We start from the raw sequence: 27,392 nt of genomic DNA on the forward strand, positions 1-27,392 counted from the left end.
TGATGGCAATACTACAACAAAAACATACATGCAGGGCAAATCCACCTTGACACAAAAATCTACAGTCTCCAAAATGATACATGAAGTATAAGAAAGAGTCAATAGGTCACATGCCTAAGACTCACTTGCAAAGATTCTCCAAAATGCAGGCTTCTTCTACACAAATACTTGCAGACAAGTTCTCAAAGCTGTTTTCATTATAACAGACCCAGAACTCAAGACATCAAAAGGTCCATCAACAAGTGAATGGATAAACAAGTCCCAGAGGGTCCCTACAAAAAGTACTCTAAGCCGCTGCCTTCGGCTCAGGTCATGATCTCGGGGTCCTGGGATCGAGTCCCGCATCAGGCTCTCTGCTCAGCAGGGAGCCTGCTTCCCTCTCTCTCTGTCTACTTGTGATCTCTCTCTGTCAAATAAATAAATAAATAATCTTAAAAAAAATTAAAAACAAAAAAAAAAAAGTACTCAGCAACAGAAAGAAAAGCAACTGCTAATGTCCAGAACAGGGAGAAAGTGCACAGATACCACACAAAGAGAAAGAAGCTGGACACAAGATACGCTGCCGGATTCCCTGACCTCCAGCGACAGGAAGCAGGTAGTAGCGACCTAGCACGGGAGTGGACAGAGCGACTCCAAAGGCAGAGGAAAGAAACAGAGAAATCGTCTACACTGTCGACATGGTTCCATCTGTGTGTATCTGTTTACAGTATGTAAACTATACTTCAATAAAAGTCAATTTTCAAAGAAAAAAAAGAATTTAAAAATTTCCACAATCCCATCAACTTAAAAAATGTCCCCTCCTCCAGATTCTGATTCCATATACCTACACTGGGACTTGGGAATATTTTTAACAAACGCACAAACGTTCTGATGCTAGAGGACCTCAGACCGCCCCCACCTTTGCACGGGCAACCATGGGTGGGATAGTTTCTCTGCCTGCAGAAACCTATCCAGACAACTGAGTGTGACTAACAAGAAAAACTTTGGGATAAGGAAACTCTAAACCTCCACTTGCCAAGCTGTAGTTTGGTTCTTACCAAGGTACAAACAAGACCTTTCAGAGCTGGCCAGGTTCAATGATAAAGCACATTTCGAAAGCCAATCCGTGGCTCCCTCTCTGCTTAAATCCCATCATTAGAGGATTATAGCTCAACTGTGGCTGCTCCATTAAATTCTGTTAAATGCTAACATTTGACCTAAATGCTTTTAATCCAAGACCAAAAAAGATTATTGGAACACACAACCTCAATTTATATGTGCTCAACTCCCTTTAAATGAAAGGACTTGAATAGTTGCCCAATACACAGGGTCCTGCTTTAGAAAGTTTAAAATCCTGACATTTATCCTAGCTATTACTATTCCCTTTAGGCAGCAACGAATGAACCTGTAAGTGGTGGTTATTACTTGATCTTGTGATAACAGTTACGAACGGTGTCATGGGGTATAACTGGGAAGGGGGAAAAATCCTCCTAAAGCCTTTTCCAAAACACTCCAAGAACTTTTGCTCTTATTTTTTTTTTTCAAACTGCAAGTCACTACCCACTAGTAGTGGGCTAGGATATCAACTCAGTGGATCTCAACAGAACAAAAAACTTCAGAGTACACCTCGTAAGATAAGGGATTCTAGTTTCAAGATAAAATACTTCACCGTGGCTTGGGTCAAACAACAACAACAAATACGAGCCTGAAAGTCACTGATGTAACTGAAGCCCCAGCAAGTGCCATAAAGGGCATAGTCTGGATACCCCAAGTTACATCAGGTTATTTGCTGGGCTTCAAGGAGCACACCCATAGAAAATGTTTGTTCACGTAGTATAAGATAAGGACACAGATAACAAAATATCCTAAAACGTCTTTGCTGTAAGCGTATAGAGTACCCCAGATCCCAGCCTCCAAGTGGCCTCTCTCTAACACCTGTCAGAGCCTGACACCAAATGACCTCACTGACCGGAGTCAGGAAAATCTCCACGACCCCCCAACGAGCTGGGTCAGTCTTTTGTCACTATCCTGATCTGTCAACTTGTCCCCTCAATAGAAAGAAAAGTTTAAAAGGCGGCAGATAAAACCTGGATTTCTGAAGGGGAGCCCAGAGTCCACTGCCAGGCTCCCCATCAGAAACACAGCTTCTGAGAACTCAGGAGGAGTAGTGCCATAGCGGTCACACCCGCCTCAGGGCCTGTGAGGTGCCCCACATCAACAACCCCACTCTGAAGCGGGAAGGAAAGGCCTCTGGGAAAACAGTGCTGGACTACTCGGGTATCCCGTAGAAGTGGAGCCAGGTGCCGCAACTGTGGGCCCCAGGGTTGTGGGGCCACGGGACAGACACCGCAAACCCTCCCGGCACTAGGGGTAAGGGAGGGTCACTCCTGACTGAAAGCAAGTGCTTTACGGAGCAGAAAAATGAAACAGAAGATGTTAAAGACAACTCCCTGCCTGCGGGAGACCCCTTCCATCTCTTCTGGAGATTGAGCCCAAGAAGCCCTGGGACAGAGTATGCTCTAAACCCAAACAAAACTCTAAATCCTGGGAGACCTCTTGAATCCAGCCTGAGAGGGGCTGTCCTGCTGATGTCCGTTTCCACACAGGCTGAGCCATGAGGGGACTTAGAGGGGAAGACGCTGACTCACTGACGTCTTGGTCAGGGGAAGATGGGAGGTGAGCATACAGTAAAAGGTCAAAGCAGCTGACGTTCTGCTGGTTTGGAGGCTTTAAGATCGATACCCATCAGTGATCTTCATGTTTCTGACCTAATGCTGTAGGTATCAGATGCTACAGCAGCTTCTGGGCCTGGTCTCATCCAGCAGAAATGTGTTGTCCAAACTTTATTTAAATAAAATTATGATAAGGCCTTAAGACTTGACTATCCTAACCATGACTCTCCTGCCCCAGGTAGCATCCACCTGGACCACAGTGACCTGCAGTTTCCATGTCAGAGCTCAGGAAGCAGCCTCCTCCAAGAAGCATTCCTGGGTTAGCTGTCCCATGTTAGCACATGGCTTCGTGGTCCAACTCCCCCCACCAGGCAGGGATAGGGACAGGGACACAGTGTCCACCACATAAAAGACACTCAAAATGTCTAAAGAAAATTTGACCATTTTTCCGGAGGTAAGTGATACACCTGAAACAAAACCTAATCCCAAACCTCCCTATTCATTCAGGGAAAGCATGTGCCCTGGACAAGTGAGGGCAGAAGAAGAAATAATGGAGCAAAAGATAGAGCTTATAGGCCAGAATCAAAATACAGAGGTATATCTGAGAAAACTCAAGCAGAAACAAGATTGATTTGATTGCATTTATTCCTGCTATATGATTTAACATCTCATTTTTTGTACCAATAGTGTTTTTAATTAAAGACTATTTTAAATGGGGGCGCCTGGGGGGCTCAGTGGGTTAAAGCCTCTGCCTTCGGCTCAGGTCATGTTCCCAGGGTCCTGGGATCAAGCCCCACATCAGGCTCTCTGCTCAGCAGGGAGCCTGCTTCCCTTCGTCTCTCCCTGCCTGCCTCTCTGCCTGCTTGTGATCTCTGTCTGTCAAATTAAAAAAATAAATAAATAAAAAGAAAAAAAAGGCTATTTTAAATATATTAGTGAGTCATTTTAGGGGCAACTAGAAAGAAATTTTGTATGCAATTTTAATGACAAGATAAAAACATGTTCAGAATTGACTGCCTATCATATGACACAAACAGGACTTCACTTAACCCTTACAACAGTGCTGGGAAGGGCTGTTCCCATCATCCTGTCACAGCTTCAAAAACTGAGGCAGAGAAGTTGATTTTCACTTAGACAACAGCCAAGGGCAAGTGGAAGGCACAACAATCATTCTGAGAGCATAAAAGCTGCTCTCAGTTCCCTTAGAGACTAGGAGAACAAGCTCCAAAAGATGAGCGGCCAGAAGAGGCCTGGAGGGTTATCTCCAAAAGTCATTTCCGACGCAGCTGGAAAAAGTACCCCAGTTACTATCTAGGAATGGAAAGAAAGCTTCCTCCTCTTGCACACCTCCAAATGACCTTTGTCATCTGCTCTCTCCCCCACCCCTTTCCCAGTTCCCAGTACACAGACAAACCTGGGTGTTCAGGTAACTTCCAGGGCTGGCTGAGCCCTGCTAACCCTGTGCCCCCCTCTCGGTACTGCTCCAGACTCCGTTTCCAGCACAATGAGGACTCACGCCTCCTCAGGAGGGCACTGGGTCCCCTCCAGCTACTCTGTCCGGCTGCCGCCAATGGAAAAGCACAGGTGCCCACAGGAGCGTTTTATCACTCTATCGCCTCAAGCCCCACGTTATTATCAGCCCTCGCTCTGAACTACTCAGACCATTCCCTTCCTCTCTGGAATGTTCTTATCAGCTCTTCCTGCCCTCAGCGTCAAAGCTAAAGGTCCTCCTCTCACCTGCCGACAGAGGCCAAGCTCCCTCATTCCCTTGTTTCCTGTCTGCCGACTACACCTGCCGGGCTTTGCTGGACTTCAACACACACCCTTAGCTCTCTCCGCCACCTGCTGCTTCCTTCCTACCACCTGTTCCATTTGCAAATCTCTTCTGCAGTATCTTTTCTCTCCTCACCCAACCCCCACTTTACCACAAGTTCCCCTCCTCACACCCTTTCCCAAGATAAAGAAAAGGGCACTCTGAAATTTCACCTACTCTGGTGGATTACGTGATGACTGAACAGTGGGTCTGCCTAAACTGCAATTACCTGGGGCTGGGACACTGTAATTCTTCTCAAAGTTAACCCCAAGTACACGGTGATCCAAATAATAAGGCTCTCCCTGACCTTCAATAAATGGGAGCCTGTTCCCTGACAGTCAATAAACATCTCATGCCTGGGAGTAGGTTAGTTATATAGTTGGGCTGGGGGGCTTTTTTGTCCTGCAAAGGAACATGTTCTTCCTAATTCATAAAACAACAGCCATTCAGCAGCACCTTGCTGGCTCAAGTGAAGAGTGAGTAATTCTTGATCTCCAGGTTGTGAGTTTGAGCCCCGAGTTGGGTATAGGGAGTACTTAAATAAATAAAACTTAAAAAAAAAAAAATACATTCAGTACAGAGACTACAATCGCTTAGAATCCTGTGCCACGGACAAGATGAATCTAACATTTTCATAATCCCCAAACCTTACAGGATCAAAAAATTGATATATTGAGCTATAAAAGACTCCAACTTTCCATGAAGTTTAATCTGTGTTTCTTACTTTTCTTTGAGGCTCTAAAATTCTGCAGAAAAGAAAGCACAAGAGAGCACACAAAGTCGTGGGTGACCCAGCAATGGACCTCACTCAGAAAATAAGGTAAAAGAGCACCTGAAAAACACCACATCTGACATTTCAATTGTTGCAGATCGGGTTCTAAGGTCACTCTTTCTCACACATTTAATGAGGGGCACTCCCCTCTAATTCTATGAGTCGCATAAATGATAACATTAGGTTATTTAAATATTGACAGCAACAGTGAGAAACTCAGACTTCGGATACTTTCTGGTAAGCAGCTGGGCAAACTTGAGCCCCAGGCTCCTCACCCCCCTACAGAGACACAGGCAGGCATAGCTATGTACTTGCAGAAAACCAGCCACGGCCACAGCCCGGAGTGCACACAGTCCCAGACAAGAATGGAAACAGACCCCCGTAGCTCCAGATGCACAGACACACAGACACAGAGACATTAATTCCCCAAAGCAGAGCTAATGTACCAAGAAATGGTACGAACTGGAGAGAGAAATCTTACCCTATCCACAGAAACACTTGTTCGTCAGTGTCTGACCCACCAGCTCCACAGGGGCATCTGTACGGGGCCGGGATCACCCTGATGCTCAGTAGTGGCCGTGTTAGGAGCCGAAGGAATTTCGACTTTTATAATCCACACAGGCTTGCCAAAATTGTATAATCACACCACCTAGTCAGAAGTTACACAACAGCCACCGCCTGGTTACAGATGGTTACTACAGGCTCCTGGTAGGGCCTGCTCACCATCAGTGTGGCCCAGGTTTCATGGGGCAGGGTGGCTTGTCTATTGTGGAAACCAGGCAGTTGCTGGGATTACATTTCTCAAACCCACACAAGCAAGGGAAATTAAAACCTATCTTTCTGAACACTCCTGTCCAGAGGAAGGAGTCCACCTGCACTGCTTTCAAGCTCAGTGAAGGAGTTGGGGGGCGGGGGGGAGAGTCAGTTGCTTCCTGGTAATGTTTCATTTCCCCAACTGGGGGCCCAGAAACATTTCCCTGATTGGGGGCTCCCAAAACAATTGTTTTCAAAGCCCAAGGACTTTCAAAGATTAAGAATACACCTCAAAGCATGATCTCTTCATTGAAATGTCGGGAAAAGCAACAAGAAACTGCACTACTGAGAGCCAGCTGCCAGAGCCTGGCAGTGTGTGGCCTCTGGCACGCAGGTCCCAGCCACAGAGGCCATATGGAAGAGTGGAAGTGCCCACACAAACACTCAGAAAGGCAAACCCATGCTGACAACCTAATGCCAGGAGGAGTGAAGAAGCCACACCTGTGGTCAGACTCTGTCCTCTGTAGTCCTGTCTCCAGGCCAGGGCCTGCCAGGAAGCCGAGCAGCGGGCACCTGCTCCCCTGGGTGGTGCTTTTAGAGGGCTAGAACCTGCCTCCATCTCCCCAACACCACGCAGGGACCACATGGCTCTGGTGGGAAACAGGCAGGCAGAAGGGGCATCTCCCAGCAGCAGAGGGCATCCTGAAGATGTGATAAAGGCAGAGGAAGAGACAGGACAGCCTGGAGAACTGCAGCTCTGACAGACACTCATTTCATGAATCATCTTTGGGAAGTCAGTGCTGGGCACAGGAGAAAGATGCCACCTGACTGCAGTAGAAGCTGCAGTGGAAGTGGGGAGAAGGCTGAGAGCCAAGAGCTTTAACTGTTCAGGAGCAGGAGCAGAGGTCACAAGGACATACCCAACGCCTTGCGGCAACATGCCCAGGTAGACCAGAAGGCCCCTCCACTCCAAAGTGAGCTGAGAGGAAAAAGCTAGAATTTGGCCTACGGGAAAAAGAGTTCAGTCTCTGTATCGTGAACACAAGATCAATCCTCAAGCTGTTCTGTGAAGACTCTAGCCTCAAAAAGGTTTAACTCTAGGAACCAAAGAAAAATTTCAATTTGGAACAGAATTAAAAAACAAAACAGTTGCTATTTTTTAAAAAAGGGAAACAGGATCACACAATTACATGAAGAAAATGGACAGACACCAAGAAGGACAGCTGTGGGTGGTGAAGAAGCAAAAGAGAGAAGTGAAAACCCAAGGAAACAGCAGAAAACTAAAGAGTGGAGGACAGGTTTGAAAAACACAGAGACAAGGAAAAGTCCAGAAAGGAAGTAACAGTTCACAGAGGAGAACCGTGGAGAGACAAAAGCAAAGAGCAAACCCAGGATATGAATAACCAGTGCCCCTTGACTAGACTGAAAAAGAACAAAGAAGCCAGGCATATAGGACTCCATTTACATGAAATGTCCAGATTGGGCAAATTCACTGTGAGACAGAAAGTAGATCAGTGGTTGCCTGGGGCTGGGGTGGAGATGGGGGAGAGGAAGGGGGAGGGACTATTAATGAGATTGGGATTTCTTTATGGGATGAAGAAAATGTGCCAAGCTTGACAGTGATGGTTATACAAGTCTGATTCCCTGGGAGCTGCTGCACTGCACAGGTTCACCAGCAGAACTCTGTGGTGGTGAATTCTAGCTCCACAGAACTGTTGTATAAACAACCAACAGAACAGGCTTAAAGATTCAAGAAAGATACAGACTAGAAACCAACTACTCTAAGATTAAAATCTGACTAAACAAATTACAAAGGCATGCCAGATTCATGCACAAATCAGGGAGAAGAAACCTGTTCTTGGACACATTCTGGCAAAATAATTTAACTACAGGAAGAAAAACTTGTAGAAACATTGAGGGAGAAGGAGAACGTGTTAGGGTCACTTAATAGCAATAATTAAGATGAACCCCAGGATTTTCCAAGGCAGCATGAAAATGCCAGAAGTCTATAGAAAATGAAGACAGAGAACTGAAGAAAAGGTTATCCCAAAGAATTTTATACCTAGACAAGCTGCCCTTCATGTGGGAAAGCAAAAAAATAAAAAATTTTAAAAATTTTAAAAAACTTAAAAAATAGAAAAAAAATTGCAACCTCATATATGCAGGGGCTCAGAAGGGTGGTTAGGGTGGGGGTTCAGGGTATTATTCCAACGCCTAAGAGGCAAAATTCAGAGACATTATACACAGGGCTGCTAATCACAGATAGCAGCAAAACCATCAAGATTTCTTAAATAATGAAGAAGTTTCTTAAATAGTGAAGATCAACCTGATTATAAAACTGAACCTATATGTCAAATTATTCCCTAAGCATACGCTAGGTTACGTGAAAAATATAACTAATAACAATAAAGCAGATCGAGCAAGATTCCACTACTGAAGACTGAAGACAGGGAATAAGATAATGCTCAAATCTCCCAAACAAGCAGGACTTTGAAAACACTGTTAGACCTTCGCGATAATTACGGAGAAAACAGGGGGTTTGTTTGTCTGTTTGGGAGGTGATTTATTTGTTTTGTTTTTTAGTGTTTTTTTTTTCTTTTTTTAATTTAAAGGAAACCACTATTAAAATTTGAAACAGATCACAGACTATAACACAAACTAAACCTATAAATGAATTAAATATAAAGTATTCTCAGATGTGTCAGAATACAAATGCCAATGCCCGAAAATACACCTTAAGCAAAGTGAAACAAAAATAAAGCAACGTTAATGCTGCCTGCCTCGTTATTTCTTAAATATCAGACACAATGAAATCACACTAGAAGTATTAAACAGGGGAAAAGAGGGAAAGAATTCACAACAGAAATACTATGTCAATTTTTATGTTCCAAGCATCATTTCGATGAAATTAAGTCCACAGGCTGGCTAACAATACAGAAGAAAGGACCAACATTTCATAAATGTACTTCAGTGTCTCCTAGAAGATGGGGACAAGAGGGTGGAGAGACAGGGGCAAAGGCTCCATCTTCATGTGAGCTTTATTTTTTATTGATGAGAAAATGTCACCAATTTAATGGATAAAGCTAACAAAATAGATACCAAACTGTGCACAACCAGAAAATAGAGCCTTCCTTCTACTGGTTAAAGAGCATTTGTGAAAACTGGCCATCAAGCCAAATGAAAAGTTCAATCCCCCACAAAAAGGAGCCTTTATTATTTCTCATTGCCTGACTATAATGCCAAAGAGATCAAAAGAATTGTTAATCAACAAAGTTGTACCAACTTCCAAATTTTCAACCTTTCTCCCAAATTACTGTTGGGTCAAAGATGAAACTGAAACTGTAAAAACACCCTTACAACATAAAAGAATAAGAAAGAAAAATACCCAAAAAAAAAAAAAAAGAAAGAAAATACCCTAAAGGACAAAAAATGAGAGAAAGAAAAATTGGCTAGAAAAGCAAAAAAAAAAAAAAGAGGAAAAAAGAAGATAAATACAGCCAAGAAATTTCTTAAACAAGCTTCCCAAGGCCAAGGCAGATAGAAACCTTCCACTCCAAAATACATGGGCCCAGGTAGCTTCCTAGGCAAATGCCTGTAAGCACTAAGGAACAGAACTTCCTAGGCTACTCAGGTTCAAAGCACTGGAGAATGAAAATTTAAAAAGCCTATCAGGGACGCCTGGGTGGCTCAGTGGGTTAAAGCCTCTGCCTTCGGCTCAGGTCATGATCCCAGGGTCCTGGGATCGAATCCCACATCGGGCTCTCTGCTCAGTGGGGCGCCTGCTTCCTCCTCTCTCTCTCTCTCTCTCTCTGCCTTTCTACTTGTGATCCCTGTCAAATAAATAAATAAATAATCTTTAAAAAAAAAAAAAGCCTATCAGCCATTTTAGAAATCTAGCATCATCCAGATCACAAGCTTGACAAAGAAAAAAAGCTAGTATTACAACTCACATTAATGGGTAGAAGAAAAAAAAACTTGTAAGATAAACAAAAACCAAATACAATTCAGCATCAATTTTCAAATAAAACTTTTAGCACATTCATGGGGTGCCTGGGTGGCTCAGTGGATTAAAGCCTCTGCCTTTGGCTCAGGGTCCTGGGATTGAGTTCTGCATAGGGCTCTCTGCTCAGTGAGGAGCCTGCTTCCCTTCCCCTCTCTCTGCCTGCCTCTCTGCCTACTTGTGATCTCTGTCAAATAAATAACTAAAATATTTTAAAAAACAAACAAAAAAAGCTCTTATCACATTCAACACAGAAGAAAAAAGTCCTCAAAAAGAATCCCCATCTCATGCCATAGCCAGCAAAATATGTGCCCTGAAAAACCCCAAGAGGTGTCCATTAAAGCCAGGAACAGAAGGAGTCTGATAGCCTCCATTACAGAAAACTGTCCCAACAACTACAGTAAGAAAAAGGTTTTGAAATACTAATACTGGGGGGGGCGGGTATCTGGATGGCTCAGTAGGTTAAACACCTGCCTTCAGCTCAGGTTGTGATCTCAGGGTCCTGGGATTGAGCCCCTCATCAGGCTCCCTGCTCAGAGGGGAGTCTGTTTCTCCCTCTACTCTTCCTCCCCACTCCCTGCTTGTGATCTCCCTCTCTCTCAAATGAATAGATATAATCTTTAAGAAAAACAAAGTGCTAATATTGGAAAATCAAAGACAAAATAATTATTTATAGGTAATAGGTCTGACTCAGAAAATGAGTTTAAAAACCTAGAATAAGGGGCGCTTAGGTGTCTCAGTAGGTTAAAACCTCTGCCTTCGGCTCAGGTCATGATCTCAGGGTCCTGGGATCACCCTGCATCGGGCTCTTTGCTCAGCAGGGAGCCTCCTTCCTCCTCACTCTCTGCCTGCCTCTCTGCCTACTTGTGATCTCTCTCTCTCTCTGTCAAATAAATAAATAAAATCTTTCAAAAATAGTAATAAAAATAAATAAACAAAATAAAAACCTAGAATAAGATACGTCAGAAAGGTAGGGAGTTACAAAATGAAAAACAGAAAAAACATCCTTAGCACTAGCATTAACCTATATTAATTCCTCCCTTTTGTGAAGTATTGTATACACACATGGACAAGTGAATTAGGAAAGTAAGGCAATACCCCAATTACTTTACAGTGGTCATCTCTATAAAGTGGGATTCTGAGTATTTCTTCTTTTCGTTAATCTTATTTTCTAAGTTTTATGCCCCTCCCATTGTATTAAGGGACAAATTAGAAGCAGCTCAAATCTTAGTACCTATAAGGTTAGTAAATTTAGGAACAAAAAATCATGCCAAACAACTAAAAGGCTAAACTGAAGACAAATACTAAAAAAACTGCTTAGCTTTTAAGAAATAATTATGCATTTGAAAATATGTAATTTGATTAATGCAATCTCTAGTTCATGTTTCCTTTTAATGACAAAATCTGAATTGTTTTGAAAAATACCCTTCCATATAGGTTGTGCTTACTTCTGTCTTTCCAAATAAATGTTATATACTGACATTTCAATGCTGAAAAATGTTGAAAAACTGAGTAAAACAACAAAGAAGGTTTAGAATTATCAGCTGGACAAAACCTGCTCTGATTCTGTAATGAGCCAACCTGGGGGTTTAAAAAAAAAGTAGTTCTAGAAACATAAACAGCAAATGCATTGACTAACAGCACCCCCTAGTGTTACAAAATTTAACTAGCTCTCCGTAAAGTAAACTGGAAAATACAAAACTGTTTCAAAAAACTATTTTGGATAATTTCAAATATACAGAACAGTAAACAGAATTAAGAAACATTTCATATACAACTTATTTCCAACTATGTATTGTTTTGTGTGGCAACTTCTATATTTCATCAAAAGTGTCAGATGCCAGCAGGTGTCTCCAAGAGTCCCACATAGGGCTCCCTGCTCAGTGAGGAGCCTGCTTCTCCCTCTGCCTGCTACTCCTCCTGCTTGTGCATGCTCTCTTTGGCACTCTCTCTCACAAACAAAATCTTTTAAAAAAAAATAAAATTAAAATAAACAAATAACTTAAAAATGAAAACCCTGACGTTAGGCTGGGCACAGAACCAACAAAATTCAGGAAACATTTCCCAGCCTCCCCTGCAGCTAGACATGGCCACGTAACTAAGTTCTGGCCCATGGGATAGAAGTGGAAGTAAGTCCTATCCACCACCACCCCACCACCCCACCACCCCACCCCCACCCCCGGCTGGCTGCAAGAACCATCTTGAGCCGTATTAATCCATCAGTATGCTAACAATGGTGAACCAGTAAGAAATAAAGGTGCCAAATTACGTAAGAGAAAAGAGCTTCTATTTCACATTTGGTTATATTAGAACTGCCTGAACTATACTCTTAAATAAAAACAAACAAAACAAAACATGCAGAGACACAATCTGGCAAGACAACACATTTTGGAATAAGCCCAGTGACTAAATTCTCAAAGGGAAATGGATAAGTATGTATTTAAAACCCAGATGAATGATGATGAGTGTTATTTTCCTTCAAAGGGGGGCATTGTGGTAAAGGGTAAACATCTGGGTGAGAGAAGCAAATTCACTGTTCACCTTAAATTCGCTTCTCTGACATTTAAAGGCCGGCCACTGGTTCACAGTCTCAAAGCACAGCTCGGAATGTGTACTGACAGTGCGTGCCAGAACTCCATCACTGAGAGTAAAATCAAATTTCTCCAACTCTCAAAGCAAATCCATTGGGAAGACTATAGCCTCCCAACCCCAGGTACAGGCTACAGCATGGCCTGGTCAGCACCATGCAGCAGAGCTCCAGGGTCTGCACAAGAACACGTCCCCAGAAGCCCGGTACACGCAAACAGGGTGTGCACACGGGAGTCATTAACCAGTGGGCCTCAAACATCTTGCTCTGTAAAATAATGGTGTTGGCCTACTTCTGTAGTTTCAGCACTTCTGTTTTTCATAATGCAACAAGCATTCTCAAATTAAATCTTTGAGGCCTGGCGGGGGTTGAGGGAGGCAGATCATAAGTAGGTGTATGATGTCATTAAAATGGGGACTGCATACGCTTCACCGTAAAGTTTTAATACATATTTTCCAGGAAAAGCAATAAAAAAAAAAAAAGAAGTCCAATCGGTAAATCAAAGAGACCATAACTTAAAGAACTTTGCTGACAGCAGCAAGAAAAACACCTTTACCCAATTTTCTAGCAGCAGCCTTCGAATGCTGTACTATATTGTACCCCTCCGTTATCACTCTTTGGTAATTCTCACACATCTAACAAAATGCTCTGATTTTGAATTAAAGGAGGAAAAAAAAATTAGCAAAAATCAAGGGCGCCTGGCTGGCTCAGTGGGTTAAGAATCTGCCTTCACCTAAGGTCATGATCTCAGGGTCCTGGGATCAGGCCCTGCGTTGGGCTCTCTGCTCAGCAGTGGAGTCTGCTTCCCCCCTCTCTCTTTGCCTGCCTCTCTGCCTACTTATGCTCTGTCAAATAAATAAATAAAATCTTTTTTAAAAATAGCAAAAATCTATTACCTCAAGTCCTTTTAAAATATCCAATTTTAAAAATTTAATTCTTTGTGTTAAAAAAGTGTATGACCTACTTGCTAGAATGGCTAAAACAAAAATTAAAACTAAGGTGCTACACCACTTCCCGATAAGAACACAGAGTGACTGGAATGATCATACACTCCTGGGTCAGGATGTAAAAATGGCATGAACATTGTGGAAAAACATTTTGGCCATTTCTTACATTTACCCTATGACCCAGCAACAGCACTCCTAGCTATCTACCCAGAGAAATGAAAACTTAACGTTCAATGAAACACCTGCACATAAGTGTGTATGGTGGCTTTATTTATATTAGCCAAAATCTGGACTCGTTCACCTTTAGCCAGTGAATGGATAAACCAACTGTGGCATAACCCTATTAATGAGGTCATTCCACACCGACCAGATAAGGCCGGTAGAAAGAAGCTTAATAATACCAACTGCTGGAAAGACTGTGGATCAACAGGAACTTCCCCACTCTGTTGCCAAAGATGTAAATTGGTTCAAACTCTCAGCAAAACAATTTGGTGGCATCTAGTAGGTTGTAGACGTGTTTGCACTATGATTCAGCAATGCCGTGCCTCAGCATCTTGACCCTGCTTTTAATAGTACACAACCAACACATCAACAGAATATGTAAGTTCTGAGGCTCAAACAGAATTCAAAAAGAGCACTTAAAATGAACTCCATCTAGCCGCTTGGGTCAACATGCCTCGAGAACATTCCTGAATGAGCGAGCAGGCTGCAGAATACAGACCACATGAGATCTATTACTTAAGGTTTTAAATCATGCAGTCAATACTGAATGTGGGACTGAATGTGGCTTTATTGGTATATAAACATGTAATACACAAGTAAAAATACGAGGGGTGGCTCAGTCACTTAAACTTCCGACCCTTGATGTCGGCTCAGGTCATGATCTCGGGGTCCTATGATGGCATGTCAGGCTCTGCGCTGGTTGTGGAGCCTGCTTAAGATTCTCTCCCTCAGCCCCTCCCCGCCCTCTCCCTCCTATTTAAAAAAGAAAACAGAAACAAAAAACAGTAAAAATATGGGAGAGAAGGGAAGGAGAGAACACTAGCAAAGAATATAAAGAGGATATCTAAAATGTTTTATTTTTTTAAAAGAAAGACCTAAAGCAGAGGTGCCTGGGTGGCTCAGCTGATTAAGCAACTGCCTTTGGCTCTGGTCTCATGAGCAGGGAGATCCCAGGGATCCCAGGATCCCTGGAGTCCCAGGATCAAGTCCTGCATCGGGCTCCCTGCTCAGTAGGGAGTCTGTTTCTCCCTCTGACCCTCCCCGATCTCATAGTCTCTCTCTCTCATTCTCTTTCAAATAAATGAATAAAATAAGTGAAAATTAATAAGAATAAAAGAAAGACCTAAAGCAAAGACAAGAGCATGTTTAGATTTATTAAACCTGAGTATCTGGTATGAGTGTTCATCCTTTCGTTTTCTTTGTATCTGAAATTTCACAATTTTACAAATTTCACAAATAAACTCTTAGCAAAAGATACACAAAACAGACACATAAAACCTGGTACAAGTTGTTGCCTGCAGAGAACGGAGCTGCAGTCAGACAGGAAGGAGACCTAATTGCCTTGTCTGTCCTTGGAAGCTCTCAGACTTTGTTCTATGTAGACCCACTATCCATTTTTCTCTAATTATAAATAAATTTCATGTCCTCGTCACCTCCAACCCTACTTCCCACTCAGGGGAGAAAACATCCATCTAAAGTATTTTCATCTAAGATAAGGCAAGGCTGCTGAAGAGGCGATGGCAAGTCCAGCGCTGACTATGCCCCGGATGGGCTCTGTCGACTCAAGAGGTCATTTAACCTGCCACTGCCTGAGGGGTGGGCCACTTCTAAGACTCTGCCTTCTGTGAAAACACAAACATGTCTCTGTAAACCAGGGATCAGAAGTCCTAACGATGCCACTGGGACTTCCAGGATGTATGAAAACCGTTCCACACAGACCATCTGCGGGATTGCCTCATATCCTCTGTGGAACCAAGTGGGCAGAGATGTATACAGATAGCCGCGGTCTCTCAATGCTAGCTGAGGGAGGAGGTCAGGAAGTGGAGGAAGCATCTATCAGATGACTTGTTTTCTTAATGAGCTAAGAAGTGGAAGTCATGGTGGAGAGGAGAGATGGAGGAGGACACTGGAGGAAAGAGGAGTGAAAGGACTCCCATAAGGAAAAAGAAAAAAAAAAAGTCAAGGGTCTGGCTGAGCCCAGAACTTGTAAATAGGTGAAGGAGAAAGTCACTCTGATACCTCATTTCTCTCCAGCAAAGTGTAACGGGAGAAGAAACATGGAAAAACTAAAAAAACAGGACTGTGCCACTGAAGAAGGCTGGTAAGTCACCCAGACAGTTCACTGAGGAAACCAAGATGTCAGTAAGAGGAAAGTCAACATGACTCCCTGTGGACCCACAGCAGGTACAAAGAAGGGAAGAAGCCAGAGAATGCCAAAGTGCCTGAGGAGAACAAGAACCAGGAGAGAACAAATGAGACCTAATGAAGGACAGGATGTGTGCAGAGACTCCACAAGTGTCATATGGGAGAGGGCAAGGTTCAGGAGAGCTGAAGTAACTCGAAGTAAAACTGCCAGAAAGGATCCCGTGAAGGGAGGGTGAGGTTCAGAGGCCTGAGGAGCCAAGATCTCAAAAACGATGTTAGAAGAAACAGTAGGAGAAAAGGGAGCAAAACAGGAACCAATGTCCTCATTAGTAGGAATGCTCAAGAAGTTGGTAGATGAAGGCAAAAAGGTAAGCGGAGGGTCGGGTCACAGACTGGGGTGGCCTTCAAAATAGCAGGCATTACTGAATCCTAGAAGGATGTAACATCCAGAGAATTCCCCATTTACACTTCAGATCTTTGCTTAAATTACCAATTCCTCAGAAAATCCTTCCCGAACCCCTTAAAATCCAAATCAAATCACACACTTCCCTTTGCTGTTCCCTCTAAAGCAACAACCACAATTCATACCAAGTATTCCTCATTGTTCAAACATATGTTCTTCCTGAGGTCACACGGTGAGGAACCCACGTTCTTCTGAACCTACATGGTTCCTAAGTTTGGGCTAACAGTAAAATACCATTTCAGAGAACAGAGGATATACCTAGAAATCATCCAGAGAACCACCAGGTCAGGAAAGCAGTTCTCAGGTAAACTGGCTTCAGAACACTTTACCACACATGTTTAAAAAGTAGTCTGCTTGGGGTGGGGGAGAAGTCTGTGTGACTGTAAGAATTCCTAATACTGTCAAAATTCCCTTTACTTTTTTTTAAGATTTTATTATTTATTTGACAGACAGAGATCACAAGTAGGCAGAGAGGTTTTACTTCCTAATTTAATGTGGTTCTCACTGTATTGCTGATGGGAGTCTAGTCATGTATAAACTTTCTTATAAAAAAATGTGAAAAGTTGGGGCGCCTGGGTGGCTCAGTGGGTGAAAACCTCTGCCTTCAGCTCGGGTCATGATCTCAGGTCCTGGGATCGAGCCCCGCATCGGGCTCTCTGCTCCGCAGGGATCCTGCTTCCTCCCCTCTCTCTCTGCCTACTTGTGATTTCTCTCTCTGTCAAATAAAATCTCTTAAAAAAAAAAAAAAAATGTGAAAAGTCAGGGGCCGCCTGGGTAGCTCAGCTGGTTAAGCAACTGCCTTCGGCTCAGGTCATGATCCCGGAGTCTGGGGCTCGAGTCCCACATTGGGCTCCCAGCTCCATGGGGAGTCTGCTTCTCCCTCTGACCTTCTCCCCTCTCATTCTCTCTCTCAAATAAATAAAATCTAAAAAAAAAAAAAAAAAAGGCAAAAAGTCTAGGGGCACCTGGGTGGCTCAGTCGTTAAGTGTCTGCCTTTGGCTCATGTCATGATCCTAGGGTCCTAGGATTGAACCCCACATTGGGCTCCCTGCTCAACCGAAAACCTGCTCTCCCTCTCCCACTCCCTCCTGCTTATGTTCCTTCTCTCACTGTCCCTCTCTCTCTGTCAAATAAATAAAATCTTTAAAAAAGAAAAAAGACAACATTTTTTAAAAACGTGAAAAGTCTAAAAGAGCACAAATAAAATGCATCACTTATTACTCATTCAACAAATCTTAAGATCACTGAATAATTAATGTTCCTTCAGTAGGCAGACACTTAGATAAGCTGCTAGTGGGAATAATAATTGGTTTAACATTTCTAGGTGGCCATTTAACAACATCAAAAGCTCTAAAAATACATATAGCCTCTGACCCAACAATTCTACTCTTAGTGAATTTAACAAAATAATTAAAATAGGCTCAGTTTTTAATTATGAGAACATTCACTAAAATAATGCATAGAATAATCCAAACCTGAAGTAGAAAATATTAATGCCTAAACTGGTTGGTTAAATTGTGGATACATTCTGGAGCATCTGGGTGGCTCAGTCAGTTAAGCATCTGACTCTTGATTTCAGCTCAGGTCATGATCTCAGGGCCATGAGATCAAGCCCCTATCAGGCTCCACACTAGCCATGGAGCCTGCTTAAGATCATCTCTCCCCAGGGCACCTGGGTGGCTCAGTCAGTTAAAAATCTGCCTTCGGCTCAGGTCATGATCCCAGGATCCTGGGATTGAGCCCCTCACCCAGCTCCCTTGCTCAGCGGGTAATCTGTTTCTCCCTCTGCCCCTCCTCTCCTGTACATGCTCTCTCTCTCAAATAAGTAAATAAAATCTTTTTTAAAAAATTCTCTGCTACCCTCCACCCCTCACCCCCAGCTCTCACATAGTCTCTTAAAAAAAAAAAATCTGTAGATACATTCTCAGAACACTGTGGGATTTAAAAACTGGTAACAGAAGTACTCACTGACATGGAAGGAAATGTGCTGAGTGTATCCCTGAGTGGAGGAAAAGGAAGGTTATGAAATATACATGATATCCCCATTACAGTGTGTACATACACACACACAAAATGAAGGGGAAATGCCCAAGTGTTTTGTGATTTTCTGATTAACTCCAGATGACAGGATTATGACTTTTTGCTCCTATTTTTCTACAGTGTATGTATCATTTTAAAGATTTCTTTAAAGTCATCTCTACATCCAATGTGGGACTGGAACTCACAACCCCAAGATCACGAATCACAGGCTCTACAGACTGAGCCAGCCAGGTGCCCCTGTTTTAATTTTTAAACCTGAAGTCATTGTCTATGGACAATATAAGGTAAATGCACAGGCAAGACAAACCAGAAGGAGAAAGTACAGCACTCCAATCCCTGTAACAAGATGCTCAGCCTCTCACTTCCAAGGACTTGCTGACAGAAGCTGAGTAAAGAGACCAAAGTGTGCTCAGAAGGGAGGCATTCTCAATGTTCTGCAAACGTACTGTGCTCAGGGATTCCTGATTTTCCTCTATTTCCTCATTTCCTATATTCTAACTACTTCTAAAGGCTTTTGTGAGTTGTTTTTTTCTGTTTTGTTTTGAGAGAAAGAGTGAGCGAGAGAGAGAGCAGAAGGCGGGGGTTAGTTGGGCAGGGAGCAGGCAGAGGGATGAGAAGCAGACTCTCTGCTGAGCAGGGAGCCCTATGTGGGACCCAATCAATCTCAGGGTCCTGAGATCATGACCTGAGCTGAAGGCAGCTGCTTAATCAACTGAGCCACCCGGGCATCCCTAAAGGCTGATTTTATCTAAAAACAGTAGTGTACTTCTTCAGATTTTCCTGGGTCATCAAATTCTTTATTTCAAAGAAATGAGGGCGCCGGGGTGCAGACTGTAAAGCTGGTGGTGTAGCCCAGTAATACAGGGCCTGTTCTGATGGCTGGGGAAGAAGACATGGCCTGGCCCGTGTTACGTGTCAGTGTGTGGGTAACAATCTAAGCAGAACAGACTCTTTCGGTGGACTGTGGTCATGATTACCATGGTTGTATACTCTGCCTAACTTCTCTCTTTTCCTGGTATCTGCTTTCCCTGATGGAGGGGAGCAGCTGCCATAACCTAATTTCCCTTCCCTGGAAGATGGGAGGGAGCCAGATGTGGAAAAATCCAAAGCAGATATCCATGGGCTGACAGCGAGCACGAGCTGAAGGTCCTAAGGGGATTCAGGGGCTCCGCGCCGAAAGCTCAAAACCAGCACAAAACCTAAATAAAACTAACAGCATCCATCCAAGCCTCAGAGCCAGAGGGGTGTTGTAACTACTGAACTGCAAGTTCTGGTTTCGTATGGCAAAGCTAAAACAGAATAATACCTGCATTTTTGTTAAAAAAAAAATAAAATAATAATAATAATAATAATAGTCATTAGAAGGAATGGGACATATTTATTGATGAGATTTTTCTATACCAAAGTCAGCCAAGGACTTGGGCAATTTATCAACAGCTGGTCTTAATCCAACACTAACACACTGATTTTATAACCCATCCCACCGAAAAGGCCAGCGCTCACCTAATGTACTTGGGAGTCCCTTCACAGTAACTGTTCCATAGTAACCATCGTCCTTCCCTTCTTATGCAAGCTCCCTGATCTTCACCAGTGTTTACACAGGCTTTTGAAAGTACCCATTTTTTCCAGTAAATATTTAATTCTCTTGTTGCAACCGATCAAACTATCAACAATGAGCATTTTATATAACATGTTTAGTTATGAGAAACTGGGACACTGACGTCAACAGCACACAGTCTATAAACCAAAGACTCCAGAACTACCAGATGCAGCCTCTCAAAATCAGCCACCAATAAAACACACTTCCTCACAGCTCCAAGTCTTTAATCCAGTTTCTATCCAAGTCCGTCCACATCTATGGATCAGCTTCTAAAATGTGCCCGAGATCAGACCCGGGCACGTGGTCAGCAGGCTGCCAGCACCGGGCAGAGCTGGTACTCTCAGTGATGCCTGCCCGGACAGCGAACTATCACCTGCGTGCTCCGGGTAACACACTAACTGGCAGGCTTCTCACTTCTCAACTTTGTAAACTTAATATTTAGGATCTGTATGGGGAGGGGAGGAAGCGGAGGGAGGAATAAACCAACCGTTTGGCTAGTTTCCTAAACTGCCATGAGTCTCCGCACTGATGGAAATGGATTACGTGTGCCATCTCAGTGACTGGAACAGTGAGTGAATTATAGAGACGTGATCATTATCAAACTGGGCATGAGCACTCGGAGAAAGGAACCCAAGAGGGCCACAAATGGTCAGAAATGAATTTGGGGATGTGGGGCTTGGGGGGTGGGGGGTCAACTTCAGAGGACGGAGTCTCCTGAGCGGTGGGTTGCCACGGAGACCAAGGTAGGCCGAAGTCTGGCAGCCTCTAGGCCACAAGAACAACTTAGCCACAGCATACAGCATACACACCCCTGCAGGGTCAAAGGAGTTCGAGTAAATGCAACACACCTTTATGAAACATGAGCTTCTGGGCAGGTGAGGAGAACAGAAAGACCACTGCTGAAAAATCTCAAGATGGAAGGTCAAGAAGCTGCTGTGTTAATCCAAGTACAAGGATTCCGGCCATTGGGACGGTGGATGGGGCAGTGAAAAAAAGAGATAGAGGGAATGAGCTGAATAAGAAAAAATAAAAGATCTAGTGTCAAAGAGGACCTCTAAAGAAAGAACAAGAGTGTCTCCTTTAAATAAGGAAACGGGCTTGACAAGGCAAGTAATGAACAAAGTCTAGACATGCTGAATTTGAGCTGGGGGTGGTATGTACACCCAGCAAGCACCCATCGAAGACCAGAGATCTGAGAGAGAAGTTCTGTGCACAGAGCAGAGAAAGAGAGGTGTGAACTGAAATATCAAGACTGTAACTGAAACTCTGAGAGCTGAGAGACCACATATTTTGCAGATACGCCCCGGCAGAACAGTCTTCCCCTCACCTCCCTCATGGTTAATAAACATTACTTTTAAGAATGGATTACATATAATTTGATACTGGCTTAAGGAGAAAAAAAAAAAAAAAAAACTGCACACAGAAAAAAAGTCAAATCCACAAATGCTCACCGTGGTGTCATTAGGTGGTAGGATCATCAAAGATCTTCCTCCTAAATTCTTGGAATTACCATGTTTGTTTTTTGTTTCTTGTTTTTTTTTTAAAAATAGTAAGTACAGACTTTCTATTAGAAAATGAAAAAAATATTTTAATGATCCCCTTTTTAGCATTTGTGAAAGCACTTATAATTGTGAATTTTAGTTTGTTAGAAGTAAATAAATAAAAGTACCACCAACATAACATTCTATACCTACCATACTGAATAAGTTAGTTTTGACAAGACAACCTGTTTGAGAGAACAATTATTAATAGGACTGTTAATTCTTGCAGCTTCCCTATAGGACAATTTGTCAAAATTTAAAATACTAAAAAATCTTAAGCACTGCACCCAACAATTCTACTGCTAGAAACTTACTTACAGGTATTCTCCCTAAAATATGTACAAGAAATTTCATTGCAGTATTGTTTGTATTAGCGAAACATTTAAAATAACCAAAATGCCTATCAAGCTTTGGGATGTGGGGAGTAATGTAATAAATATCACCACTTAAATTGTGGAATGCTAGAAAAAGAAGAGAGCTTCAGTCTACCTCCAGGGTTCAGACCTGGGACCAAGACAAGGAGCCTCAACTGGTGATAAGTACTCAAATTTTAATGATAAAAAAAGTCAAAAGCATATAAAGGAAAATGAAAATATTTACTTCCTACCTTATCACTACCCATTAGTAGCAAGACTTTGCCTGTTTTCTACTTTAATCTGCTTACAAGGAATTTGGCCTAAAGCAGTCTATTACCTTATCATTAGCATTAATAGAACTATTAATTATTCCCTCGATTGCATTTAGACTATTGGGGACATGTGCAAAGACAAGGTCAAGCACAGATGAATTCTAACACCAAAGGGCTGTTAGCACAACCGCATTGTGAAATGCAGAACGAGAAAGACTGGGTTTCAGACGCACCTAAATGCCGCGCCGCGGACCTGTCCATATGCTTTCCGTTACAAGCCGCTGAGCTACATTTCCTCGTGCTGCTGAGGTCCAAGCTCGAAACCACAGGGGGATCCCGGTTAGCAGAGTCAAGACCTAGCTAGAGAAAAACAGATGGTAAATAAAAACAGAGCAATAATGAACCTACCAGGAGGCACTCCACATGAATGGAGTCTACTTCTCACTCATTGTGGCCAATCCTAGAACCTGTTCTATGACACATTCATTCTTAAGGAGCATCTTCTGACACTATAAGGGGGAGCCAGTAAAACTCAGTTAAGCACAGGAAGAACTGTCAATCACAGACCCCAACAGAAGAATCTCAACAGGAAAGAATTATCAATGATAGGGCTCAAAACAGCAAGACAGTGCACTGCAGCCCCTACAAGAAATCTGCAACCCTGGCCAACTCAGCCCATGACAAGCCACCATCACCCTGAACTAGTGTCTTCCTCCAACAGGCTCTGCTACAAACTCCCGATTTCTTTCTTCTCCATAAAACAATCCTCCTCTCTGCTGTACCTGCCTATGGTTTGTCCATGGTTTAATGTCCCAAATAACTCATTTTTGCTGGCAAAAAAACTTATTTTGAAGGCTAACATTATTTGGTGATTAGAAGTGGGATCCAGAAGACCGCCAACAACTCCAAGGCTGATGAACAAAAAGGTACCCATATCCACAGAGCTACTTGAGCTCACTGCTTTCTCGCCAACCCTAGAACTTGAACTTAATTTTTCTCCTGGATTTTGAGCTCCATTCTGTGTTTTAAGCTCTCTAAGAATTATTTGGCATCTGTTTTAAGGCTTTGTTCTTTATAAGAATGCTCATTTGGCCTTCGGTCCAGCTCATGTTATGAACCAGGCTACTCTGACTGAAACTGTGCTAGCCTTTTACCCAACTTCTTGGGAACAGGGAATATTATCAGGAATCTAAAATTGCTTGTCTCCAAAATACAATTTCTAGAATAACGGAGGCAAACAGAGAGAAGAGGGCTTCTGAGGCCTTTTTCCTTCCTGTCTCCTATGTCTCAGGATGTGCAGCAGCTGTCTTGTGTTCACTCCTGAACTTCCCTTTTCCTCTGAAACTCTCCCCACTCCCTCCTTTCCTGAACATAATAAAAACTGCCCCTTTAAAGTTAAGTCTTCTGAGGATCTGAAAACCCAAATCTCTTGTGTTCCCTGGACCAAGGCCAGACTGCGCACCAGAGTTGAAGAATTTCGTAAAGTGACTCAGAATTCACATTTGCTAAAGAATTTAACACACTTATTCCAACTTACCACCCCGGTTTCTAAGATTTGTATCAGCCAGGCCATGCGCTCAGAGAGGACCACGCCAAACGCTGGATGAAATTAGCCCCATGAGAACATCCTAAAACATTTAGAGAAACAAACCCCTAACTTTGGTAAGATCCTAGAACACTCACCGGAAATCTCCATCAGGCAATTACAGTAGCTTTTCCTAAGCCTGTTGACTGGAACAGAATTCAAATTTGCACACAACAGCCTGATGACCTCATCGTAACTACTATAACCAACTCCAAAGTATCTCTGGGGAAGATTCTAGTCTTCCTTTAGAGAATACACCTGGGTAGCATTTGGCTCTCATTTACTAACAGGTTGAACCAGGATTTTTTAGTTGAAGGAGCAGCATGGAATGGGAAACTGTGTCTACTCCACATTTAGCTAGCTTGGCAAACCAGCTCACTCACACCCTCAAGGGCCACCTAAAAGAAAGACCACTAAACTCTCAATTTTCAACTCTGCCCAATGACAACCCCTAAACAGACCATAACCCCTTGGTTTCTGCTCTAGGTGCAAAGGGCCAGGGCAATGGGAAAAAAGTCTGTTACAAACCTAAACATTCCAGAAGCCTTCAGCCCTCTTGCCAGCCTTTCCAACGTCCTCCTAATTCCCAGCAATGGGGCTCCAAGGACCTACAGGGGCTCTTCCCAGTCCCCACTCTTAATTGGCCTGAAGAAACCACTCTCCAGACTAAGAATGAAATCTCTTTGTCTTACTAACCCCACAGCTACATTCTCTGTGCACTATGCCACTCCTCGAAAGCAGGTCCTGCAGGCAACAGAGCATGAAAACAGCCCAAATAATTGGGGGGGAGAAGGGGGCTTCCCTCATAAACCTTCAAGGTTCCTGTCTCTGCACCTATTCCTTTTCGGTTAGACCCTTGGAGATTCCCACCCTTTTCTCCTTAGTTTCTCCATCCCATTCATTCATGGGACAAGATTTCTTAGGAAAGTATTATGCCAGAATTTCTCCCGAAAGAAGGAAATAAGTTTAGAATCAAAATTGCCAACCAGGTGGATTAAATGAGCCTTCAGCCTCTTCTGTTTGCTCCATCTCTGATGGCACTATAGGGGAGTCTGGGGACACGGCCCATTTGTCCCCATCGGGTCAGCTGCCACCCTCTTTTTTTTTTTTTTTTAAGGTTTTATTTATTTATTCGACAGACAGAGATCACAAGCAGGCAGAGAAGCAGGCAGACAGAGAGGAAGGGAAGCAGGCCCCCCACCGAGCAGAGAGCCCGATGCGGGACTCGATCCCAGGACCCCGAGATCACGACCCGAGCCGAAGGCAGCGGCTCAACCCACTGAGCCACCCAGGCGCCCACCCTCTTTATGGGCAGATTCCTCAACTGATACTGGCAGGATTCACAGCATGCCTCCCACCAAGATTCAAACAGATCCCTCGCCACCTCTCCCCAGAACAAATGCCCTATAAATAAAGAAGCCCTTTAAGGCATCAAGCCCGGAGTAGGAGACCACAGACTCAGGGCCTTATCATCCCCTGTACTAGGCCCTGGGAGCCCCTACTTTACCTGTGAGAAGACCCCTGGCCAGGATGGAGGCTAGTCCAGGACCTCAGAGCAATAAATAACATTATCCCTGGGTGCCCTGTTGTTCTCAACCCCCACACACTGATGTCCTTTCCCACTAAAAGCAAATCCTCCTTCCCTGTAATTGTTCTATATAGTGCACTTTTAGTATTCCGGTTCATAAGGACAGTATCTTCTTGCTTTCACCTGGGAAGAACAGTAATAAACCTGAACAGTAATGCTCCTTATAAACCTTAGGATATAAAGTTTCCTGCGGGCTCTATTGGTTACAATATGTATTTATGTTCTGCTTTTCTGCTCCTTTTCTTAAACATCTTCACAGGAGACAGCATTCATCTGTTAAAAACTTTTGGCCTCAAAAGGACATAAAATTGGGGCACCTGGGTGGCTCATTCGGTTAAGCATCTGCCTTCGGCTCCAGTCAGGAACCCGGGGTCCTGGGATTGAGCCCCGCAGCAGGCTCCCTGTTTGGCGAGCAGCCTGCTTCTCCCTCTCCCTCTCCCACTCTCCCTGCTGTGTTCCCTCTCTCGATGTCTTTCTCTGTCAAATAAATTAATAAAATCCTTTAAAACAAAACAAAACAAAACAAAACAAAAGGACATAAAGTCTTCAAAGACAAATTGCAGCTTGCACAAACTCAGGTTCATCTTAGGGCACCTGATCTCAGAACAAGGACTACATTTAGACTCAGGTTGGTTTCACAGCACCCTGAACTTCCCAAAACCTAAACTAAGTGCCAATTACAAAGTATTTTGGGGCTGGCTGTCTACTGTCAAAACTGAGATTCCAAACTTCTCTCTTACAGCTCAACCATTGTATGCTTTACTTGAAAAATGACAAACCTGACCCTGTCATTCAGAAAGATCGAGAAGACCTAGCTTTGGAGACTTTAAAGAAAAGCCTAATAAAGCCTCCTGCCCTCGACATCCTAATGATCAACTTCCCCTTTCCTCATTGTGTGTGAGAAGAAAGAAAATGCCTGGAGTACTTACCCAAAAATATGGGGGACCATCACTAACCCACAGGATAGGAGAGCCAAACACCGGAACCTGTGCCCAGGGATGTCCCTTCAGCCCCCACCTCAGAGCCATTCCTGTCACTGCCCTTCTGGTTCAGGCCCGTGAAGAAAGAGTCTCAGGACTCCCTCTAACCAAGCTTGTGCTGCCTGCAGAAGCCCCCCTAAAACCTCACCACACTCAGCACCTCAGTCAGCCGCCTCACCTCCTAGGAGATCCCCCTGCTACCTGCTCGTCACGGAACTCCTTCTCACTGCCATAACCATAATTAAGCCTGCGATTCTCCTCTCCTCCTTCACGGAGGAGACCCCTTCACAACTGCCTGAGACCGACAGATCACCTCTGGACTTCCTGTGACAATTCCTAGCAAACTCCTCTAACCAAGGCGTATTTTTCGTGTTTTACCAATGGTGCTGGTTTAGAGGATGAGAATGACAAGTACCATGCTGGGAATGCTAGTGTGGCCCCTCTGGAAGGGACCGAGGCAGCACTTCTACCTTTAGCTACTTGAGCCCCACAGGCTGAGTTTCACGCTCTCAGGCAAGCTTGTACCTTGGCCATAGATCAAACCACAAACATTTATACCCACAGCTGGTCTGCCTTCAGGTAGCTCAGCACTCTGGAATGTTACACCAACAATGTGGTACCCTTATGTCCAAGGAGGATAAGATTAAAAATGGCTCCTAGGGTTAAAATTCATTAAATGCCCTACTTTTGCCAGCTGCTCTTTTACTGAATTTCCTGGGCATTCCAGATTCAACTCTTTGGAGGCCGAAGGAAACCACCCCACGATACTGCCACCAAAACATGCCACCACAACACTGCTCTCAAAGAAATCAAGAGCCAAACCTCCTTCACAGTCCAATGAGATGTTCTCCCAAATGAGGCTTTTGAAAAACTGACCAGAGACACCTGACAACTGGCCCCCAGAATAGGAAAAACAATACTGGGAATCTAATCATTGTTGCTTTGATAAAAAAATAAACAAACTGTGGTTTGGACCAAATAATCTGGCCCAATTCATGAACCAATACAGTGGGGAGATATAAATAAAGCCACAGAAAGTGCCTACCTCACCTGCCCCATGTGTCCAAAACATAATGC

The 27,392-nt window shown here is 43.5% G+C and overlaps 1 protein-coding gene across 6 annotated transcripts in view; it reads right to left on the minus strand.

Moving 5' to 3' along the window:
• SLC23A2 (solute carrier family 23 member 2) overlaps window positions 1-27,392 on the minus strand; it is a 130,385-nt gene that overhangs the window by 81,500 nt on the left and 21,493 nt on the right. Inside the window, exon 2 of one of the 6 annotated variants that reach the window (XM_044263405.1) lies at window positions 22,396-22,518. The exons of 2 other annotated variants lie outside the window; for them this stretch is intronic. The gene's annotated coding sequence lies outside the window, so the exon portion shown is untranslated. Of the gene's footprint in view, window positions 1-4,388; window positions 4,407-5,717; window positions 5,803-22,395; window positions 22,523-27,392 lie in introns of those variants that run through there. 3 more of the 6 variants (XM_044263404.1, XM_044263406.1, XM_044263409.1) reach the window with 3 other exon arrangements.

Source organism: Neovison vison, chromosome 8 (assembly GCF_020171115.1).
Source record: "Neovison vison isolate M4711 chromosome 8, ASM_NN_V1, whole genome shotgun sequence".
Classification (NCBI taxonomy): Eukaryota; Metazoa; Chordata; class Mammalia; order Carnivora; family Mustelidae; genus Neogale; species Neogale vison.